Here is a 12079-nt window from a genome sequence, read left to right on the forward strand (position 1 = left end):
AGATTAACAGCCATGAGGAACCGAAGGTGAGAGGGTAGGTTAGTGAAATCAGACAGAGGGATTTGGGAGGACAGACAGCGTCTGTAGTAGATTTGCGAGGATGTGGTAGAAAACAGAGTGAGAGAGAAGGTAACAGGCAAGGAACTACTGTCAGAGAGGAGACAAGTGGGTAAAATCAGGTTGATTGAGTAATCCAATTAAGTATGAAACAGCAACAAGTGAGAGGATGAAGGGAACAGAGAAGGTCAGAAGTGAGGCAAATGTGAGCAGGCGTGAAGAGGGAAACAGAGTGCAATAAATGTGTGGCAAAGATAAGAGAAGATAATAATGAATGAGTAAAATGAAATACAATGTTGGAAAAAAATATAGATAAAAATGAATTAAATGTCAAAATTGAGCAACAGGTTACAATACAATAGAAAGAAGATGAATATAATACAATAAAATAGAAGATGAAAATTTAGACTGTGTTCAAACTCACCTTTTTCAGTATTCTAACTCACCTGCTTCAGTTTCCAACTCACTTAAGTAATCAAGCTTCACTTTAGTCAGCAAGCTTCCCTCTCAATGAGTGCCAGAGACACATATGCCCCCACAGTGCCAGAGACACATATGCCCCCCACAGTGCCAGATATGCCCCCACAGTGGCAGACACATATTCCCCCACAGTGCCAGATATTCCCCCACAGTGCCAGAGACACATATGCCCCCACAGTGCCAGATATGCCTCCACAGTGGCAGATATTGCTGGGGGAAGGGGGGGAGATATGCCCCCACAGTGCTAGATATTGCTGGGGGGAGCGTGGAGGGGGGGAGCTTACCCAGTCCCTGTCTGCGGCCCGCGCTGGACCTCCTCCTGCCCTCCTGCGCTGGCCGCGGCTTCCAGAACACGGCCGCGGCTACAGTAAAATGGCCGCCGGCCTCCTGCACTGAGGACATGTCCTCAGTGCAGGGAGCCGGCGGCCATTTTTCTGTAGCCGCGGCTGTGTTCTGCTTCTGGAAGCCGAGGCCAGTGCGGGCCGCATGACAGGGACTGGGCAAGCGTGCCAGGGGGCATATGGCACCCGGCCCAGCCCGACATTGGTCCGCGCCCTGGAGTAGGCGCTGCCGGAGTGTGTGCTGCCCGCGCCTGCCCCGGCCCCCTGCCGGACACGCCCCCCGGCCTGCTGCCGTTGGCTAATTGGTCCTGACGCACTTCTTTCCATGACGTCATGCTGTATGGCTATTTGGCTACATGTGTCAGCTGGGAGGGGGTGTTTGACCCCGCCCAGCGTTACAGACACAGTGTCCGGATGATTGGCACATGTAGCCAAATATATAAGAGATATATATATAGAAAAATGGGAGTCTATTTGTTGCCTTAACAGTCATATAGATAACCGCTTAAATGGTTAAGGAAACAAATCAGTATTGAAGCTGGTGAAATCTATATCTGGAAGCCCTGTAAAAAATATTTTCCCTTTGCACTTCGCTGAACTTTCTTTTTTAATTGCATATGTGATCGATAAAAATATATTAAATGAAAATGATTTGCTCATATCATCTGTGAAGAATTCTGTTATTTTGGCTCTGTGGATGATTCTTAAAATCCAAACTGTGGTGTTTGTTTGTTTATTAATTAACTTGTCAGCCGTCTTCACTTCATAGATATCATTTAATGTTTTGCATTCGCATGCATGAAAGTGTAAATTAATTTAACGGTTTGTAAAAAACAGTCAGAGAGGTTGTATTCAATTATTAGATGGTTTGGACAAGTGAATAGGCATTAATCAGTAGTGTTTTGATAAACTAAGGCTGTATTCCAGAATATATTATAAACTAGATTTGATCTTATACACATTGTGTTTGCTTACAAAAAGACAGCTGTGTTTGAAACAAGCATTGTGTCTAATTGAGCGCTAACATTTGGCTGGGCTTACAGATGTTATATTGAACATGGTGGCACAATGGCTGCCACACAGTATAGAAACCATGGGTTGAATACCAACCAATCTACTAACTTCCATGTTTCTACAGGTTTCCTCCAAGTGCTTCCATTTCCTTCCACAATCTTTCTGGTATATTCAGGGCCAGATTTAGGGGTCAGGCCACCCCTAGGCACAATATTTTGGCTGCCCCCTGGACCTGGAGAGAGGGATGTCCCGGAGGCTCGGCTCAGCTGTCCCCAACCCTGCACGCCCATTCTATACACAGCAGCTAATAGGCTGTCTGTATTTCAATGGTCACCGGGTAGCAGTGGCTCAGCTCAGCCTGAGCTAGTGGAGCATCCGGACCGGGACCGCAAATATAATTCATGTGCATGAACACCATACTGGGAGACAGACTGACAGACAAATGGACAGGAGGTAGCATATATGCAGGAGAGGGTGGGGGGGAAATATAGACAGACTACCAAACAGACTGAGGGATGCTCACTATCACCAGGTCTTTAGACTGCTACAGCTGGCTACATCTTTCCCCATGAGGCCCTGAAGAAGATCTGCGAAGCGTACACCGGCCTCCACAGCCGTGCGGTCACTTCCTCAGCCTTCCCTACTAATGTTTAGCTTAAATATTGTTACACGTCTGTTTGGTTGCATCGCCACCTCTATGATCAGTTAAGGTGACTAGAGCGGACTAACAGCCACCCCGTTTAGCCGTGCATAAAGATAACAAGAATTAACCCGTATTCCTCATATATAGCACGGACAGGGATATAGCTGCGCGCACCATTATACTGTCGCATATACCCGCTGTCAATGCGAGTGTATTCATTAGATGACTTATATGAATATTAAGCCCACAAGACTTGCAGCAGTCATTGCTAAAGCAAATGAAAAGCTGAGCAGTATACACCAGGCGATATCTGCCTACTGCCCAAAGCACAATTCTAATCACTGTGTTGGTCCATTAACAGGACCCATATGCTACACAGTGAAAACTATCAGTATTACTACCTTACTTATATGTCAATGAAAGACTGCAGTATTTTGTGGCTCATGTTTCACCTTCTATCTATAAAGTGATCAAAACAATGAGACAAACTGACACAATTTTATATTGGATAGAGTTTACTCACATTGTAACTTTGTAACCATTATATGGGTTTCCAAGGGAGGAAGAGAGAGAAAGAAACTCTGGGTGGGGGCACCCTTAAATCATAGATCTAAGTGTACAGAAACTGTATTTAAAAAAATTACTTTAATGGGTATGCTCTAAAATAGTATGGTGCTTTGTCCTCAAATATAGAATAATGCGCATTGAAAATATATAAGTGGTATTTGAGAGGCTGGTATTGCCTTCTGCAAACGACAGGGAACAGCAGCTTGTCACAGTGTGATCCTCATATGTCCCCGTTCCTACCAGTATTGAGGTAAAGAGGGTAGTGGGAATATAATCATGGGTCACAGTTTTATGTAAAAATTAAAGACAAGTGCTGGTATTAGCCAGGGAGCAGGGGTGCCCTTGAGCAGTGAGTTCTCCTATGTATAATTACTGCTAAGAATAAGCAAGGAGTTGCTCGCAACACTGAGGACAATAGATAGTGATACAGTCGTTGGTAAAGTGGAAACAAGCGCAAGTGAAACGTACGTCGGGACCTCCCCGGGACACGTGGTGCACCACGTGACCGGGCATCTCAAGCAGGGAACAGACGCCTAGCGGGGACGCCAGCACGCCAGCACGCAGCCACAGGAATCTGACACATACAAGCCGGCAGTGAGGTAACCGCTGGACTCGTTCAGCGGATACATTTGTTTCCACTTTACCAACGACTGTATCACTATCTATTGTCCTCAGTGTTGCGAGCAACTCCTTGCTTATTCTTAGCAGTAATTATACATAGGAGAACTCACTGCTCAAGGGCACCCCTGCTCCCTGGCTAATACCAGCACTTGTCTTTAATTTTTACATAAAACTGTGACCCATGATTATATTCCCACTACCCTCTTTACCTCAATACTGGTAGGAACGGGGACATATGAGGATCACACTGTGACAAGCTGCTGTTCCCTGTCGTTTGCAGAAGGCAATACCAGCCTCTCAAATACCACTTATATATTTTCAATGCGCATTATTCTATATTTGAGGACAAAGCACCATACTATTTTAGAGCATACCCATTAAAGTATTTTTTTTAAATACAGTTTCTGTACACTTAGATCTATGATTTAAGGGTGCCCCCACCCAGAGTTTCTTTCTCTCTCTTCCTCCCTTGGAAACCCATATAATACTACTTGTATACTCTGGGGTGCACCACTGACAGTCCAGTAACCAGGCACTCAGAGGGATTCCCTGATAGTGCACAGGACCCATACACCTTAAAAATAAGGTAATTGTCAGTTTTCATAGATCCAACAATCATTTTTTGATATTCTACACAGAGTGGATATCTACCACCAATCAGTGCGGTTACACTCTCACCCTCCCACCTCCCCCTTTCCCCATATTTTATAAACTTTGTAACCATTACAGACACTGCTCACAGACAGGGAAAAATAATTGTGTACAACACGTGCCCCTAGTGGAAATCAGGCGACATAGCCGACACGCAGGGAAGAGACGTGATAAACAAATAAACTTAATGGGATCAAAAGTGCTAAGGGACGCCGCATGAGCCCAAGTTTTTTACTTGCACTATCTTTCACTTGTCTTTGTTTCATGTTATACAGTATGTAGTCTGTCATATTTTTGCAGCTTTTTTACCAAGTAAACTATTAAAAGGTATATTTTAAGTCGTATAATTACTTTGTGGTGCACCGCTACCGAGACAAGCCTGTCTTCTCTCTTCAATTTCTACCTATGAAATTTGTCCAGTGGTAGCACACCCCCGGGGATCATATATACATACCCAAGACTATACCCAACGGGGGCCTCCCTTTCAAACACTGAAAAATACAGATTGCTGTCCTGTGCGATTGACCTACCAAAACCCCATTTACTACATCTTTCCCCATGCTGAGGCTTTAGTCAGCGGCAGCAACGGCTCTTCCAGTGTCTGTGGAGCAGCTCTGGGCAGCGGAAGTAGTGGATCCTCTTGTCTCCCCTCCGCTAGTGCAGCTCCTGTCTACGGCAGCACCGGGCCGTCATCCTCTCTGCCTACACCCCCATGGTGTGGCTCCAAGCATTGGCAGCTGCAGCAGCGGATCCTTGTCCTTTCCTCTGACCTCCCCCTGCTATGGTGCATCTCTGACATCGGCCGCAGGAGTGTCTCCTTCCTGTTTTTTTGCACGAGCAGCTCACAGACAGCTGCTCCGCATCCATCCCTCCCAGATAACCAGCTGTGGTTTTCTCCTTCGCTCCCTCCCTGGTACTAAAAACTAGGGCACCAATACTACGCAGCAGCACAAGTATTTTTAAAAAATAAATAGAAAATATCAATTGTTACGCCACTTTGTGACTCACAGACAGCCTGATTACCTGCCACCCATAATATGTGCCGCCCAATTTTCGAGACGTATGCTCTGGCCTCTGCCAGCTAGAGAGGAGATCTGCAGCCAGAGACAGCGCTCACTGTGGAGCACTGTGTGATTGTGTCATCTGCACAAATGATTCCAGGGCAAGATAAAAAAAACAGCAAAAGCACTCTTACTACTGGCAGACAGCAATGCAGGTGACACCTAAAACAAAAAAAGAGGAATCATTATACCCACCGACTTTACATTTTGGAGGGGGCAGCCACTAAAGTGAAACAGGAGATATGACCTCACAATGGGCCTTATTCTAGTTCACTCTTTCTGACAAAATCCATCTTAGATGGACAAAACCATGTGCACTGCAGGTGGGGCAGATGTTACTTGTGCAGAAAGAATTAGATTTGGGTGGGGTTTTACTTCAAAGTGAGATCTATATTGCAGTGTAAAAGCAGCCAGTATTTAACCTGCACAGAAACAAAATAACTCACACAAATCTAATTCTCTCTGCACAGTTTACATCTGCCCCCCTACAGTGCACATGGTTTAATCCATCTAAGAAGGATTTTGTCAGAAAGAGTGAACTAGAATAAGGCCCAAATGAGTGGACGTTGTGGGGTCCTGGACCCATTTGCAACATTGCAATCTTGCCCCTGGTATGAAAAGAAAAGCTTGTAGACAACTGATAGCTCAGCTGGATCCTATACAAGCATTGACAGCTAACAATTATTGCTGCTGACCCTTTACTTACTGTTGGTATTAATCTGAGATACAGGTATACAGGTTGTCTTTTGGTAACATTAACCAAGCTGCTTGTGGACTGCATTAAATATTTTCAAGTGACTGTTTCCATCCATACTGTTGTTGCATACTGCTTATGGGACACATGATGCATAAGTAGGACATTTGAATTAAAGCGAGCCTATAGCTTTATCTTACTGTTGTACTGCTGCTTGTTTTATGTGTTCAGGATTTACAATAAATTACCAGCATCTTGCTAGGCAGTTTGGAAAGATAGTATTTCTACAGCAAGTGTGTTTATAATTGCTTCAATGTTACTACTGCTATTAGTCTATTGTATTTTCAAAATTTAATTTAATCATAATTTACTTATTTATGAATTAAAGTATCCCTGAACAGCTAATTAACATTCAGTTGCCCCAGTGTTATTCTAAGCCACAAATTGGGGAAAAACAAGATTGTTGCAGCCAAATAGATTATTCGTTACAGTGGGCCTTATTCTAGTTCACTCTTTCTGCCAAAATCCTTCTTAGATGGACAAAACCATGTGCACTGCAGGGGGGCAGATGTAAAATGTGCAGAGAGAATTAGATTTGTGTGAGTTATTTTGCAGGGTAAATACTGACTGCTTTACTTTTACCCTGCAATATAGATCTCACTTTGAAGTAAAACCCCACCCAAATCTAATTCTCTCTGCACAAGTAACATCTGCCCCACCTGCAGTGCACATGGTTTTGTCCATCTAAGAAGGATTTTGTCAGAAAGAGTGAACTAGAATAAGGCCCAGTATGCTCACCGCTTAATAAAAAGAGACCTATATCTTCAAGTAAGTAAGTACAGTAAGGTTTGGCAGTTGAATTAGACTACCATGCTGCAGATTGCCATGTGCATGTATTAATCTTGAATATAATGTGTCCAGCAATCCAGGTACCGGTGATTTGTCACATATATTTCTCTCCTTAATAACTACATGTCCAATTACTCCGCACCATCTCTTCCTTGATTGTTCTCTGTTTTCCATAAATCATTTTGCAGTACATCAGTATTGATTAGCAGCATTTGTGATCACCCTGGGCTTACTGGGGACACAAAAGAGTGATGATTAGCCAGCAAGGGATCTCTCAGTGCAGGACTTTAACAGGAATTGTGCAAGATTTGATCTCCATATCGCCACATAATTACCACTGACCTTAATGATTTTTATGTTTTGTGCACAATTGAAATTTAATGAGTAAAACTGCTTGTCTTTTATTGACGCCATGGAACAATTCTAAAATTTGGCATCATTTTTAAAATATCATGCTGCATTATTCTTTGGTTTATCTGTGATGGATAGATTCTGTTCAGCATGGGGGTTGGAAATGTAAGGATTATACTAAAGCTCACTCATAGAAGACAATAAAATGTTGCGCTTATTTTACTATCTTTAACATGCAAATCATATACCAGGAAGACTATTTGTAGAGTGACAGCATGACAGCCATTACGGTTTGAAGCTACATTGATTATTCAGTACATATTGTGACAATAATTCAAAACAGGCTGCTGTTATCTTTTCTGCTGTGAGCATGAACATGAAATATCTGGAAGGCTTTGTTGAGTGATGTTTATACCTAGCCAGTAAGGAGAAGCTGGGAGAAGTGGATGAATACACCTCTAACAGCACATCTGTTGTATAACTGGCAATGCAGTATATATTGTACTATTGGTTGAGGAATGGGCCATCTATTTGTGGATGGACCCCCCAAAACAACGTTTATATTTTTTAAATCATTCAACTATAAAAAAAAAAGGGGGTGATTCAATTGTTTTTTTTCTCCATGGCTACCAGTAGAGAGTGCTAAATGTAGCAATTTAATAGTTTCTCCGTTTAGATGCCTGTTTGCCACAGGAGTGGCATTTCTTTTCATAGCCTCCTGAGGTGTGAGAAGAAATGTGTGCAAATTTCATGGTTAAGGCCCCTAAGTGAGTTTTGGCACCCTGACTGGATCTTTAAATGGGATTACTGTATCTGCTTTTAGTGGCAAAACTCCATCTATTTGGGTGCGTATAAAGTAGTAGGTACCTGATCAGATCAACAATTTAATTGCTCTGATGGGCGTCCAAAAAAAAAGCAGTTATCTTGATAACCTAGTCTAGGGGATCGACTTGAATATAATATATAGAGAGCAATGACCGAGCTGCTATTACGAATATCTTCAGATGCTATTGGCAAATATACACAGCTGCTGAGTTCTCACGATTCGTATTTTCCGATGATAAAGTAATTTGTATTTTGGTAGCCAAATTCAGCTGATGCTTAAGCTTCGCACAGATCAATCAGGCCCTCAATGGGTACTGGGTTAATAGTTTTTAATAAATAGAATTGGGTTTGGCTGTGGAACTAAAATGCCCAACAAGCCTTCCCCGCATGTAGGGACTTGGTGAGCAACAAGACCCTACATAAGGGGCATTAAAAGGCCCACTGGAACTAGTAGTCCCATTGCTAAAACAATACTAAAATGTAAAAGAACACACATACCTGCACACTCACATACACATACATGCATACTGTACATACTTACCTACCTAGGATCCCCCGTAGGTTGGTCCTCTTCTCCAGTAGAGATCTATGTAGGACCTGTGAAAAAGAAATATATACTCTTCCACTCCAGTGTAGATCGTGCCCTCTTCAGTCCAAAAAGGCATCCCAAGGGTTAAAATAAAAAAGAGTGCCCCATACCAGCAGACCAAGGAGCCGCATGTATGTTTACACATGCAGCTCTTCCCCCAAAATAAAGGAAATCCCACTGACATCAGTCATTGGGACTCCTCTCACCATATTAGGTTTAAGCTCCAAAGGACCTTTAAACCTGATAGGCAACTTGTGTCCAAAAGACACCCATGTTTAGAGTTTAGCATGGGCTTCTATGGCGGTTCCCACCATAGGAGCCAGGGGCGCCGATTTACTTTTTCTCTGGTGGTTGCTCCCACAGACACCACCCCCCCACAGACTACACCACCTCCCCCCCAGACTACCCCCCCGGGACTCACCCGCTGCTCGCCAATGTGGATCCTGGCAGCGGCAGCTCCGCAGCCGGGTCCCAGCATTGGATATGCCATCAGCAGCAGGGTCCCTGCGGAATATGGGAACTAACAGTGGTATTAATACCGCTACTAGTTCCCATCTGCCGCAGGGACCCCCGCTGCTGACAGCATATCCACTGCCTGGGACCCCGCTGCCGTAGCCCGTGGGTGCTCCTCACTTTCCGTGGGTGTTCGGGCCCCGGAGCACCCACGGTTTCGGCGCCTATGATAGGAGCCCATGTAAAATGTAAAGAGTTTAACATGGGCTGCTATGAAGGGAACCTGGAAAATTAGCCTGACCACAAAGTTAATCAAAGGGATCCAAAAACACAGTATACAACTGCCCATTTTATAGAAAGAGGTGTTGTGTTTGTGCTTGCAATCTATAGGAAATTACAGGAGATTGATACATTTTAAGGTATTGCATATGGGGCCAGATTTAGCTTCAGTTGTAATTTTGCGAACTCAGGGCAAGTTCGCCACACACGCCAGGTCCTTCCAGCAATGCATTTACGAAATATTGCGAATGCATTGCTACTGTGTAAGCACTTGGCTGCATAGCAAAGCTAGCTGTGTAACATACAGTAGCTGCAAAGCCAGTTATGGGGCCATCTTTTGAATTGCAGCTGCTGCATATGACATCACACAGCCACATTGGCAGCCCCCTCCAAACAGTATGGACCCCTGCACTGTCCATACCGCGCCCCACAATGCTCTGTTGCTGCCCCACAAATACCAAGTTGCTGCTGTTTCAGGCTTATGGATGTGTGCTACATGTGCACAGATTGACGAATATCGCTGATTAGCAATTTTTGACAATTCAAGCTAAGATGCATTGTACGAGCCAGATAGTGAAGTGTTTAGTTAAGTGTTAGAGCTTAGAATGAGAAAAAATGTAGGGTGATTACTAGGTAGTATAGTCTGCGGAGGTTAACAGTGTGGTCAGGTAATGTAATAAACTTGCTTAAAGAGGTGAGTTTTTAGGAAGCAGTTGAAAATTGTCAGATTATAAGAAAGCTTTGCTGTGCGAGGGAGTGAATTCCACAGAGTGTAGACTTAAAAAAAGTCTTGTTACTGGGAATAAGAGGAAGCAAAGTGTAAGAATGAGGGGGGCAGATCTTGCGCATAGTATAGGGCTAAATTCTCAGATATTGTGAGACAAGTGAATAGATGCTAAGTTGGTGAAGTTTTTATAATGGCTTTGTATGTCAGATGTATTTTACTTTGGATTCCTTAAATTACGAGCAGCCTTTGCAAGGTCTGGCAGAGCGAATAGACAGTAAAAGAACATTTTGTGAATTTCAATATAAGTATATAATTAGTTGTAAGAATTGCCTTAGTATAGAAGTATAGTGTTCCTTTCAAGTGCAAAGGAACATTGCTTCCTCTGTAATGTGGGAACTAGAGAACCCAATATAAGCTATTGGCCTGATATAGAGCTATCTATAAGGTGTATTAATGTTCTCTCTCCTAGATTTATTATTAATAGTCAAGTAATAATACCTATGTAATACACACACAAACACACACACACACACACTTGCACTCTTGTCTATTTCTGTACTTAAAAAAAAAACTTTTTACTTTTACTAACATATATCCCACTGGCTGCCCATCTCCCAAAATGCGTCCTCTGATGTAGGGAACACATTTCTCACAGTTGTATAATTGCCCATTAATATTGTGTGCAGTTACTGTGCCTCTCTTGCAGAATGATCCTGTTGACTCCAGTAGACAAATTAGAATCTTTCTACTGGAAACGGCTTTCTTCTTTTTTCTTTACTTTAATGTTTCTAAACTAAACAACGTTTCAGTATGTCACACACATACTCAATCATCCTAACATTTGTGTGCACATGAAAGCACAGTTTTTAAGAAAAATATAATTGCTGTCACTGAATTTTTGCTGAATGTTTAGAGCTTTTATAGCACTTAAAAGTAATAACTACTGATAGATGGATATAGTTCTATAAGTCTACAAACATTTATTATTTATTTATTTACAGTTTCTTATATAGCGCAGCAGATTCCGTTGCGCTTTACAATAGTAGACAGTGATAAGACAAACTGGGTAACAACAGACAGACTTGGAGGTAGGAGGGCCCTGCTGCAAGCTTACAATCTATAGGGATATAGGGGGGAAACATAAGGACAGGCACCAGTAATAGCATAGCAGTTACAAGTCCAGAAAGGAAGCTATATAATACATAAGTGCCTCGGAGGGTTATGCATGTAGAACTTAAATATGATAGGCTTGCCTGAAGAGGTGAGTTTTCAGGGAACGCTTGAAAGTTTGGAGACTGGTGGAGAGTCTTAATGTGCATGGAAGGGCATTCCATAGGATGGGAGCAGCCCGATAAAAGTCCTGTAATAATGAATGGGAGCTAGTGATCCGTGCAGAAGAGAGACGCAGATCTTGTGTAGAGCGTAGTGGTCGAGATGGGAGATATTTTGTGATAAGTGCAGAGATATATGCTGGTGCAGTATGGTTAATAGCTTTATAAGCAAGTAGAAGTGTTTTATATTGAATACGGTAATATACAGGCAACCAATGGAGGGACTGGCAGAGCGGATCAGCAGACGATGAGCGTCTTGCAAGGAAGATCAGCCTAGCAGCAGCATTTAAAATTGATTGCAGTGGTGAGAGTCTGTTCTTGGGAAGACCAGTTAGGAGACTATTGCAATAATCAATGCGGGATATAATGAGTGCATGGATAAGAGATTTGGTAGTGTCTTGTGTGAGATAGGGTCGAACATGCCGAGGTTTGTTTTTAACCCCTTCCCGACATTTGACGTATATATACGTCATGGCCGGGATGTACTTCCCGACACATGACGTATATATACGTCATGACTTCAAAGTGCCACTGCGTCTCGAGACG

At 43.0% G+C, this 12079-nt stretch overlaps 1 protein-coding gene across 1 annotated transcript in view; it reads left to right on the forward strand.

Annotated features, from left to right (window-relative positions):
* The window catches only part of TMEM132D (transmembrane protein 132D), a 779160-nt gene that overhangs the window by 152103 nt on the left and 614978 nt on the right, over nucleotides 1-12079 (forward strand). The gene's annotated exons all lie outside the window — the stretch shown is intronic.

This window comes from Crinia signifera, chromosome 1 (assembly GCF_055691185.1).
Source record: "Crinia signifera chromosome 1, ASM5569118v1, whole genome shotgun sequence".
In the NCBI taxonomy this organism is placed as follows: domain Eukaryota; kingdom Metazoa; phylum Chordata; class Amphibia; order Anura; family Myobatrachidae; genus Crinia; species Crinia signifera.